The following is a 12485-nucleotide window of genomic DNA, read 5'->3' on the forward strand; positions in this document are numbered from 1 at the left end:
GCCAGCTAGGGAGCTTGGGCTCTGCACCCTTGTATGCCTCAGCCTCCTAGAGTGCCTTTCCCATTGCTCCCTACACCTCAGAGCCCACTGCATTTGTGGAGACAGGCTCCTCTTGTGATGGGTTCTGCTGCTCTGGTTCCTGTACCTTGACCTCCAACCCCTTGCCATCCTCTGTCATCCTGTGAGTACTTCCTTCTCCACCCCCCCCCCCCGTTTGCCCCGGTGTGTCCCATTCCCTGCTACACCCCTCGTGTCAGGATTCTCTTTCTCCTCCCCTTCATCCTGCCAGTTCAATGCAAAGATGTCAGCACGAGACACAGGTACACCCCTCCCCTTGCTTTAAGACCTTGAGTGTTCTGACAAATGCCTGAACGCAGTTTGTGTGTAGAGCACTTCTCATGATTTTTCCCTTTCAGCATTAGGCAAAGTCCTTTTTATTTTCCCCAAGCTTTTTAGATGCAGTCTTAGTCCTGTGGTATGTTTCATTTATGATTTTGTGGCTTTTATTTGTTTTATTTTATGTTGTTTTGTATATACATTTTAATTGTTTTATTCTCTTTGTAAACTATCCTCGGAATATAACCGAAGAGTGGTATAAAAACAAACAAACATGGAAAGTGCACTGTATAAATGTTTCAAAAAGAAACAACAGATGCACGGAGAAGCATATTTATATGTACAAATATGTAAATGCTACATATGCTGATAGTTTGAGTTTCCATTTTGAAAGAAATTAGAACAAATTTCTGTGCCAGTGTTGCACCTTAGATTGTATATGTGCATAGCTGTCAACTTTTCCCTTTTCTTGCAAGGAATCCTATTCAGAATAAGGGAATTTCCCTTAAAAAAGGGAAACGCTGACAGCTATGTATATGTGTAGTTTGGTCTCTTTTGTGCTCATCATTACCTTCATAGGTAATGGTGCAGGCAGCAGATCAGTGCATGATGGAGGGGTATAGATTTTTGGGGGGAAAACATTTTTATTTTATTTTTTCACATCACAATAAAACAACATAACTCACAACACATCAACCATGTTGCTTAAAAACATCAAATCAAATTCTTAAAGTTCCGTCCAAAAAATATTTCCACATAGTAACACGAGCTCTCAGGGCATTATAAACACAATCATATGGGACGATATGGGATCGAGGGGGCAACTCCCATCTCTTGCGGGGGTACAATTAGTGCCAGCACCGTCCGTTAAGAGTTTGGGTGTAATCTTCGATACCTCCCTCTCTATGGAGGCGCAGATTACAGCTATAACAAAGGCGGCATTTTTCCATCTCCGCCAAGCTAAGCAGTTGGCCCCTTACCTCTCTCGCCCTGACCTAGCCACTGTGATCCATGCGACGGTCACCTCCAGACTGGATTATTGTAACTCGCTCTACGTGGGGCTGCCCTTGAGACTGACCCAGAAACTCCAGCGGGTGCAGAATGCCGCGGCGAGACTCCTTATGGGGTCTTCGCTGCGAGATCACATTCATCCGGTACTATACCAGCTGCACTGGCTCCCGGTGGAGTACAGGATCAGGTTTAAGGTGCTGGTTTTAACCTTTAAAGCCCTATACGGCCTAGGACCCTCGTACCTACGGGACCGCCTCTCCTGGTATGCCCCACAGAGAAACCTACGGTCTGCAAATAATAACATCCTCAAGGTCCCAGGCCTCAGAGAGGTTAGGCTGGCCTCAACTAGAGCCAGAGCCTTCTCGGCTGCGGTTCCAACCTGGTGGAATGCTCTGTCACAAGAGACTAGGGCCCTGCGGGACCTGACATCTTTCCGCAGGGCCTGCAAGACAGAGTTGTTCCGCCAGGCCTTTGGTCAGGGCGCAGCCTGACTCCCTCCTCTGGCAACCTGCACAGAATTTTGCTTAATCGGTTGCCATCAATTTGATTTTAACTAATTTTTATAATGAAATATTTTTAGAATGTATGATTATTTGATTGTTTATTTGATTGTTGTTAGCCGCCCTGAGCCTGGCTCAGCTGGGGAGGGCGGGATATAAATAAAATTTATTATTATTATTATTATTATATTGATACATATAATCCAAAACTGTTATCACACATTATAGAAAATGTGGTTTAGAATTCCCTTTGGTCTCACGAATCTTACACATCAGCTTTTCAGCCAGGGCTATTGTCCATGCTTCAATTTTCAAGTCCAAGGCAGTACGCCATCCCATGGCTATTTCCATATGTGTTGCCACAAGGAGGAACGTTTAAAGTTCTTTGTGAGCAATAGGTGGAGCAGGCATGTCATTTATTCCAAATAAAGCAAGTTGAGGGGAAGGTTGTAGATCCGTTTTGTATGTTAAACTCAATTCTTTAAATAACAAAACCCAAAATGGGTAAACAAATTTGCAAAGCCACCACATACATGTGTAAAATCCAGTCTCCCCACATCCCCTTCAACAGGTTGATGTTGCTCCTGGTATCATGTGGGGAGAATTCACAAGGGGGAAGAGGCCACCTATGTAAGAGTTTCAAAGGATTCTCTTAATTAGGCTGAAACAGTTTTAAAAGTCTCCCCCCCCCCAGCACGTTCCATTTTTCATTAGAGATTCTTACTTGAATGTCTGTTGGAGGGGTATTTAGCTCTATGACCATCAGTTCTCTTTTGGATGTTCTGTACATCAGTGACACCTGCCATTCCACTCACTGAAACAACCCTGTTTTACCTGGGAGAAGTCAGCTTTGTGGACCACACAGAATCGTCTCCCTTAAAACAGAGCTCTCATCAGGATTCCTGAAGTTAACTTTCTTCACACATCAAACAACAGCTTGAGAGGTAGACACAGTTATCAGGACTGTGGTGTGGGATAAAAGGTTTAACCCCCGCTCTCCCACGTACTGTGTTCCAACATCTGCTGTTTCACTTAATGTAGTTTGGCCTAAGATGGGTGTTTTGGCTGTCTATCTGTCTCTGAAGGTTGAGCACCTTTGGAATGGATGCCAAGTGCTTTGTAATATTTGTGTGTTCAAGGTGAGTCTTCCCCGGGGCCATCCTCAGCCTTTCATTCTTCGGCCATCATGGGAGATAACTGGAGAGGAAGTGCTTTTCCCCAGCCCCTCTCTAATTATTGCCAAGACCCTAAGCAACAGAGGCACCTTTTCTGCCCTCTGTCACTTTACATCCTGACATTGATGGACTGAGGGCAAAGAAGCAACTGCAGCTCCTGGCTACTACTATGAAGCTAGTGCAGTTGATCAGATGGAAGAGCTGGACTTATCCTTGGTACCTGAGTTCAGATTTCATCTCTTGGTGGCCTTGAGCAAGTCAGACTCATACGGTGACTCTGCTCCACATAGCTGAAAATAGGAGTTAGAGTGGTCTACCTCAAATGAGTATTGTGCAAGTGACCATAAGGATATATACTATGAATGACTGTTTCACAGCAAGAGCTAAGGATCTTTTATCTGTACTATTTATTTTGAATCTCACTCGAGCCTTCATTGATACATCTCACCATTCGCTTCTCTCGGCTTTTCAGAGTACCATTTTGTCATGTATTTCTTAATGGTTATGTTTTTGGTTTTTTAAAGTGCATTTGAATGGTCCTACTTTCCCCCTTTTTCTTCTTTCTGTAGAAGTTCCCCAGGGATCACTCCTCTTCTTTTTCCCTCTTCATAATCTCCCTCTTGGTTCCATTATCCATTCATTTGGTCTTCAATACCACCTTTATGCCAAGGACCTACAACTCCACATTCTTTACCCGATCTTTACCCTTCATCACTTGGCCCCAGTCTCTGCTATCTCTCCTTGGATGAGTGCCCATTGTCTCAAACTTACCTCTGCCAAGTCTGAGCTACTGTTTCCCCTCCTTTTTCCCAGCTGTTTCCAACATCATTTTCTCTTGTTCTTGCTAACATTGCAGAGTGTTCTGCTCGGGCTCAGAAGTACTTTTTAAAATTCTTCTCTGTGTCGAGGTTCTTTCAAAGGTACTGTTGATGTTTTCAGATAATTCATATATCTACGATTTGTTCTTTCATTTCTATTGATGCCATTTTTTTCTTTTTGTTTTTTATGACATACTGTCAAAGAGAGTTGGGGGTGCTAATTTGGCTAGGACAGCTGGAGGTATTTAACCCTTTCTGCCCATACCATTGTCCTACTATAAATTATCTCCCTCAAGCTGCTGTAGAGATTGCAAGACTGCTGTGGAGCAGTCCTGTGAATTGTATTTCAAGATTTAGTAAGTTCCTATCAAGGCCCAGGAAAAGAAATTGCTGGTGACAGTTGTGCAACAGACAAAATAACATCTTCTGTATGCCATGACGCTTCACATCTCTGAAAATGTGTTGTCTGAACAGAGCCTTATGCTATAACAAGACAAGACTTGGGAGATGTGTGACCAATATCTTCCACAGTACTTAAAAAAACCTTTTAGTAGTCATATCCAGTGAAGGATTTGGATTGTGAACATGACACTGTAGAGAGAGGGCTTACCACTTTCCACCGTTACCATATTTCTGATTTAAAAAATGCCCTTGAAAATGCTGTGCAGATACTACCAACTTTGGCATCAGACAAAGACATGTCTCTCCTCCTGGGCATTTGTATGTTAAGAATCATAGAACTGTAGAGTTGGAAGGGACCCCGAGGGTTATCTAGTCCAACCCCTGCAATGCAGGAATCCTGCCCACAGCCATCGCTGGGTGGACTCGAACCACCAACCTGGTTAACAGCCAGACATGCTGACCCATTGCACCAAGAATCTCTGTAGCAGTTGATTGTCTCTTCCTGAGTTACTCTTTGGTGTTCAAGGCTACATTGGGGGCAGGGAGAGGGTGGAGAGAAGCAGATGAAGGGAGGTACTTTTTAAGGTCTGATCACCCTGCTGGTTTTATATTTGATTTTTTAAAAATCATTTTGTATTGTGTATTGGAATTTTATTTGTGCAAGTTACTTTGTAGAAAGCTACCAATAAATTAAATACATATGTACGTTCAAAGTATTTGTCCTGCAGGGGAAATCATAAACGCATCATATAGATACCTATTTGTTTTCCCATATGCGGCAAAGAGCAGTTTTAGGTGGTGGAGTTTCAGCTGTAACTGGCAGTAGAGTTGCAAGAGGGGAGGTTAACACCTCTCTTTCTGTCCTGCATTGCCACTCTGATTTCCCTACACACACCAGGCTACTATTAATCTTTACAATAAGAAAGCAAGAAGTAAATAATTCTTCCCAGGATGCCATAAAAGTGAGGGACAGTTGTTGAGTGCGTGGCAGGCTCTTTGTGATCCACAACTGCATTGCTTCTGCTTGCTCACCCAAGCAGCCTTAGCTGCTATTTAAAAAACGAAGCAGAAGTACTTTCTGTAGCCTTAGGAGATCTAAGCCATTTTGACCAGGCTAGCAAGAATTCAAGGAGGACATCCTGAAGGTCTCTTCCTCCCAAGTTATATTTATCCACCAATCTGTGCTGCTGCCAGCCAGTTTGATTCAGAAGTGAAGTGCTCAAAACTAGAGCCCCGTTCAGGTGTTCAAAGAATGCGTAAGGGCATAAAATGTGTAGAAGGTTGGGGGTGCATGTGCAAGGGGACCAATGCCTGTGATATCTTAATCCTCACTGCTCCATACCAGATCTTCCCATGTTGAGTGGAAAGGTCTGGATGGCATTTGTATGCACAACCGGCTGAACATGCTTCCAAGCCCCTGCCCTGGTCTGAGAACCCTGTGTTACCCTGCGATCTTGGAGAGGTTTTTTAAATACACTTAGCCCAACAGTGGCTGGGAATGCTGTGGTCCTAGCTGGTGTGCGTGTCCTCATGTTCACTACATACTTTGTGCAATTATGCTCTTGCATATTCTTTGAACCTCTGAAAAGGGCTTAGGGGCCATGCAATCTGTGCTCCTCCAAATCGCCCTTCCTGAACAGCAATCCACAAACGCATTCACCATGGATGTCATGGAAACTGCCCCTCGCAACTCATGTCTCTCCTCCTCTCTTGACAGGACTGAGTGAACTCAGAAGGATGTGGCTCAGGCAGGCATTTAAAGTTTACTGCTGTTTGGATCATTAATGCAAATTCTGAAGATGTGGACAAGCAGGAAGCTGGACAAGCCACTCTGAAGAAGCATTTAGGGTAGGTACCACTAATCTTATCTTTGCTGATTGGAGCTAGTAGAGATTCCAGACTGAAAACAAGTGGGCAGAGTTTGTTTATAACTTTTATTTTAAGTGTGTGCAGGTTGTATTTAGACATAGCAATTATTGTGTTCGTTTTCTTGGTTATAATGCTAGTGCTTCTGTCCCAGTTTCTAAAGTTCCTTTTATTCTCCATTGCCTGTTGCATGTGGATTTTTTATTGATATACCCCCATTTCACACTGAATTTCCTTCACACCAGTGGGTGTGTTGTGACACAACAGCAGACGTCATCAGACATGTTGCCACCCCTCCTTTATGTGCACGTGCACTTCTGTTCCCCCAAGATCCATCCATATGAAGAGCTGGAATACTTTCCCAAATTTTGTCCCACCATTTTTTGGTTTTACAGGGATGCAAATGGATTTTATCTGGAAGCAGTTAACATGGAAGTGAGCTCTAAACTTAGATTCTGCTAGATTTCTGGAATTCTGAATGCAGCCTCTATTTCTCATGGTTCAGGTTAGCAGTTTGCAATGTTAGTATGAAAATGTTTTCTTAGTCTAACTTTCCTGGAAACATCCAGAGAAAAGGGAGGAGCAAGGAAAAAATTGTACAGGAAATGATGTTATATCTTTTGGAATTATTATTAGTATTTATTACAGCTTCTGCCCTTTTCTTTGATGGGAACTCTAGCTCAGGCTAGCCTCTTAAAGCTTAGAAGAGCAGGGCAGCATTCTGAAATGGTAACCACTATCTGTAAGATTGTTCAGTCAATTATTGGTACTGCTGTTTGCATTACAGATGACTGAAGACCAAACTGTCTTTATCAAGCCTGACCCAATGAATGCTTACTCCAGAGTGATTGGGTCTCAGGGCTCATCTGTAGCTCAGTTGGTTAGAGCGTTGTGCTGATAATGCCAAGGTTGTAGGTTCAATCACCTTAAGGGACAGCTGCATATTCCATTGCAGGAAGCAGGACTAGATGATCATCAGGGTCCCTTCCAACTCTGTGATTCTATTCTATTCTATTCTATTCTATTCTATTCTATTCTATTCTATTCTAGTATTGTCCCACCACTTTCCCCTGGGAAAGTGTGATCTTTACCACTCAGCTGGAGCAAACATCAATTCATGGATTGACATTTGCTCTAATAATTCAGCGCTAAATAGCAGGCTTTCCTGGGGAAGCCAGCAGAGCAAACAGAAAACTGCTCAGACTCATGTTTTGTAGGCATGGGACAAGCTGAAAATCACTTGGGCATCTGCTGAAGTGTGGGTGAGCCTTAATTGAGTTCAGTTGAGTTTATTCTCATGTAAGTGTGCATGGATTACAGTCTTAGAAGAATACAGTGAGGAATCAATGTTTGTAATCATGAAAGTTAGGAAATGTTATAATTGGAATGGAGAGGGCTCTGTGTCTCAAGAAAAATTGTGTGTGCAAGAAAACTTGAAACTATTTGCTTCATATATAAATAAAATACTTTTTTACCCAGAAACCAGAGATGCTTTATAATACATGTGGTCCTGTTATGCATTTCCTTTTCCCAGTTTGCCCATTTTTGAGCAAATACCACTGCTGAAAGTGATACAAGCCACCACTTCGAGTTTCCATTGTTGGCTCCCGTATTAATTCTCTCACCTGTGTTGCACAGTTGAAGTTTTCACTCTTCACCTGCTGTTATCAATTGCCTTCCCTTCTCCCCTGCAAAGCATTGAGGGACTTTTCGTGCAAAACAAGCTTTCTCTGTGGAGTTTATTCAATCATGTTTACTGCGAAGGAGGAATTTATACAACCAAGTGTAGCAGGGTGGGCGTGCCTCTTTGCACTTTATGGCGCAGTGTCTCTATCCACAGGGCACTTATTAAAATGGGAAAGCCAGAATTTGAACAAGGTGTATTGGGTTGGTGTTTAATGGTGAAATGGCCTGCCTAGTCTAGGTCATTACACTGATAGAATAATTGCATGTTAGGTTTATAGAGGGCCTTTATTAACCAAAGGATAGTGAAGTATAGTTGATAGGCTTCTGAGATGAAACCACAGCTTGAGTGAAGCACATTAGCCAGTTAACAGCTGCACCACAATGGTTCAAAGTTGCCCTAAGGGTCGTCTAATCAGTGTAACCATCTGCGATGGCAGGTTTCCGTAAACATAATCCTTATCTTCAGTTATCTAGACTTTGGTATCTTACTTGAAAAATAAAGACAGGGTACATGCAGTTTCTCTCAACTTTCCATCTTGCATACACACCAGTTTATGGAGTTAGCTGGTCTGGTAGCTTCCTCTGATATAGGCTGCTCTACAATCCTCTTTCCTAGCTGTGGCCATCTCCACCTGGAAACTCAGACCTCCAACAAGAGGTTGTCAACCTTTTTGAGTCCTTGACCAACTACATTCTTTCTGCCCCTGTGGGGCTCAGGGGCTGGTTATGTCACCCCTTGCCTGCAGAGCTGGCAGCCTCTCATCCTTTTTTGATCACTCTTGTAGAGCGTTTCCTCGGCCTCCTCTCCTCTCCCCTCTCTTTGGGAGTCCTCTGGGCAGTTGCTGCTGCTGCCCCTGGTCTCTGAGCTGCCCCCCCCCCGCCCCAAAGAGAGGTGCCTCTTCACACTGCCCCACAGGGGCCTGGGACTTGTCCATACATTCTCAACAGCAAGGGCTGGCAGATTGGCTGGCTGGGCTCCCTCGCTTGCTTACTTACTTACTTGGAGGCCACCTCAGCTCCTGGCAACCAGCACCCCCTGGCCAGCCCCAGAGGCACCATTCGCCTGGGGAACTTGTAGCCAGGGCTACTGCAACAAATAGCTGAGCAAGCCTTTGGGAGGCAGAGACGTGAGAGGGCCATCAGAAAAGGGAAGGAAGGAAGGACAGAGGCCAGTGTTACTTTGGCACCCTGACCATAATTCAAGGCACCTCAGCGTGCCACAGTGCGCTGGATGAAAACCACTGCCTCAAACCATAGTGATCCATGAAGAACTTCACCAAGACTCACAGGACAAATCCTTGGTTATTCCAAAGAGGGCAGCCCCCAAAAGCAATCAAGCAGATGTGCCAGCTAGACTTCTCAAGGTTCAGACCTTAAAGGTGTAATTAAGAGGACATGTGTAACTTTGAGGCCAAAATTAGTGAGAAATATATATAGATGGTTTCATTTGATTCACAAACCTTTATAGTTGAAGAAGATCCATGGTGCCACCCTTTCATGTGTGTTGCTTAGCTGAAATGTTATCCTCAAATGGCTGCCTTGGGGTGGGATTTCAGACAAATGGGGCAACCAATCCCTGTTTTAGAGTCAGTTAAAGAAGAGGTACACATCCTATTGGTTTCAATAGGTGTCCCATCCTATTGGCACAAAACACAGAGACATTCTACTACACTACTGCAGAACTGCCTGACAGGCAAATGCAATCTATCTCCATAGCACGATTTTTATATATTATTCTCCCTGGCTTTATATTTGTGTGCTGGTCTTTTTATAAAAGAGGTGGCTTCATGTGATGCAGATAACTCCTATTGTGAAATTTTGGTGTGATGCCGCTTTTAGTGGATACAAAAGACCACACAAATCACCAGTGCTCTGTTGGGGACTGGTGCTTAATCAGGAAGCATCTTTGAGTCTTTCGTAGAATAATCCCTTTTATCAAGTCAGTACAGTGGATTGAACTCACTTTGGCCAAGTAATAATAATAATTATTATTATTATTTATTATTTGTACCCCGCCCATCTGGCTGGGTTTCCCCAGCCACTCTGGGCGGCTTCCACAGAGACAAAAAATACACTAAAATATTGTATTATATATTGTAAATGTATTGTAAATGTATCCCTACACAGATCTGGCTGGCACAAGGCACAAAACCACAGCTCGCCCCTATACACGAAGCCAAGCCAGAGCACAACTAAATGCAGCACAGCCATCTTCTCAGAAAAACTCTTCACAAGCTCAAGAGGTCAAGACACAAAAGCTTTAGCAACTAATCTACACTTAATGACCCACCCAGTGGTACTCAGAATATCACTCATGAAATCACTCAAGATATCCCTCAAGTAATTAAGGAACAAAAGAAGAAGAGGCACACTAATCTAGGAACTTCCTCTCTGCCCAGAACGTTGGAGGCTATACACCACACCCCTCAACAGTATTTATAGGAACTCAAACACCAGATTCTGCTCTGTTCCAGTAACAAGAAGCCGAAAGCACCAGCCTGAAGATGACGAGTGAGACCTCGTCGAAACGTCGCACAGACACCCCGACTCTTACACGGGAAGACACCCGAAGACACCAAAACCTGCATTCCTGTACCCGTGAAAATCTACGAAAGTAAATGTATTACTGTATCTACAAGACCAAATTTCCAACAGCTTCACTCACAAGGATTATAGGAACATGCAAGCCCACGCACCACAACAAGGTGATCATCCAGCAAGTGAGAAGTACTCTATAGTTTTCATCTGGAAAATAGCATGGAGGGAAAGAGTTAAATCCCTTCTTCCCCAGTGCCACAGTTCTGATATGAATCTCAGACCCACATGTGCACATGCACACACACAGACAGGGCTGCTGTCCATTTTTTAAATGAGTGCAGAAGATCAGTATCATGGAACTCCTGAGTCCCATTTAGCCTGGCTCTGAGATTCTCTGCTTGCTGAATTCTGTGTGCCACACCGACACTCTATGACTGTGGAACACCAACAGCCCTATTCCTGACACAGCATGCCTTTAAAGGACCTCTACGCCCAAAGAGGGCTGAAGGATTACAGAGAGAGAGGGATTGTGTTTGTACAGCAGTTGAGCTCCACGTGGGAAGTCAGAGGGATGTAAAAGCAGCAGTGTGCAAGACTTAGACCCTGCTGAGGCATCTGTGAAGGGCATGCCCCGGCAGCAGGCAAGGCAGGGAGGGTCCCTGCAACCTGCTGCTTGGACTTTGACTGTAGGCATGTCTGGGGCACATCTCGGCTGACTCTGTCGTGTGTGGATGGCCTGAGCTGTGAGAACAGGACTCTGTGTTGGCTTTGGAGCTGAAACACATCCTGTTAACGTGTCAGAAGGTGCGGATGTTTCTCATTCTTACATTTTCAGGGGAAAGCACAGTGGTGGTTGTCTGAAACGAGGTTTTCAGCCTTTTCATCTTACTCTAAGTCTGGACGGCTGGTTCTAGGAAAACCAGCTTTGGGCTTATGGCTTAAATTGAGTTTAACCCCAGGTAGGTAAAGGTAAAGGGACCCCTGACCATTAGGTCCAGTCGTGGCTGACTCTGGGGTTGTGGCGCTCATCTTGCTTTACTGGCCGAGGGAGCTGGCATACAGCTTCCGGGTCATGTGGCCAGCATGACTAAGCCGCTTCTGGCAAACCAGAGCAGCGCACGGAAACGCCGTTTATCTTTCTGCCGGAGTGGTACCTATTTATCTACTTGCACTTTGACGTGCTTTCGAACTGCTAGATTGGCAGGAGCAGGGACCGAGCAACAGGAGCTCACCCCGTCGCGGGGATCTGAAACCGCCAACCTTCTGATCGGCAAGTCCTAGGCTCTGTGGTTTAACCCACAGCACTACCCGCGTCCTTTTTAACCCCAGGTACCTTAATGCTTTTTAAAAATGCACACCTTGATATGTAAAAAAATAATGGCTCTGAGCATGTGCAAAGTGCTTTCCCTCCCTAACACATTACCACAAGTAGTCCATCCAGGGCACATATTGAATTAAGAGGACAAAGCCCTGACGCCCCTCGCTCCAGAAATGATGCATTGGCTACCTGGAAGTATTAGCAAGCGCAATGTGTTCCCCAGAGATATCCTTGAAGTCACTGTGCACCTATTTGCACACGTGAGTGAGTGAGCGAGCGCACACACGCCTGCCTTTAGGAGGCTCCTTTTGAGCTGTAAGGCTGGGATTAATAAAAGGAAAGGATCCCTCCTCCTTAATAGACTGCAGCTGCATAAACATTCCCAGAATTCATAGCCGGCCCTGTCTCCGGGAGCCTCCTCCCTCCCAAACCAAGGCAAATTCCACCCTCCCCCTCCCCCAAATTCGGTGACAGCTGCTCCGGAACTTCCCTCCACCAAGTCTGTAAGCCTGGAGAGGTTCGCTTTCCATTAGGGCATTGTTTTGCTTAAGGTGAGAACCCATGGGAGGAAGAAGTGCATGCTGGGAAAGTGGACCTGGGCCTCACGCTTGCCAAACCACTGTCTGTGAGCTGATTGGGCCTCTGGCTGCTCCCTAAAGTCTTTGGGGAGGGTTTGGAAAAGGGAGCAAAGTCTCTTTCTGACTCCTAAAAATGTTACAAACAGGAGGCGGGAAAGTTTTCACTGCCAGGTCTTATATGACCAAATGGGACACGGAGCAACGTCACCCGTGCTGCTTCGTTTCTGACCTCTTCCAGCCGGTGGCACTGTAGAGAT

General features: G+C 44.8%; 1 long non-coding RNA gene across 5 annotated transcripts in view; it reads left to right on the top strand.

The window, feature by feature from the left end:
* Window positions 1–12485, top strand: part of LOC309516378 — a 70940-nt gene that overhangs the window by 22732 nt on the left and 35723 nt on the right. For all 5 annotated transcript variants that reach the window (XR_014212852.1, XR_014212853.1, XR_014212854.1 and 2 more), the window contains one exon: window positions 5960–6090. This is a non-coding gene — a long non-coding RNA (uncharacterized lncRNA). The remainder of the gene's footprint in view (window positions 1–5959; window positions 6091–12485) is intronic.

Source organism: Podarcis vaucheri (genome assembly GCF_965113315.1).
Source record: "Podarcis vaucheri genome assembly, chromosome: 13".
Lineage (NCBI taxonomy): Eukaryota > Metazoa > Chordata > Lepidosauria > Squamata > Lacertidae > Podarcis > Podarcis vaucheri.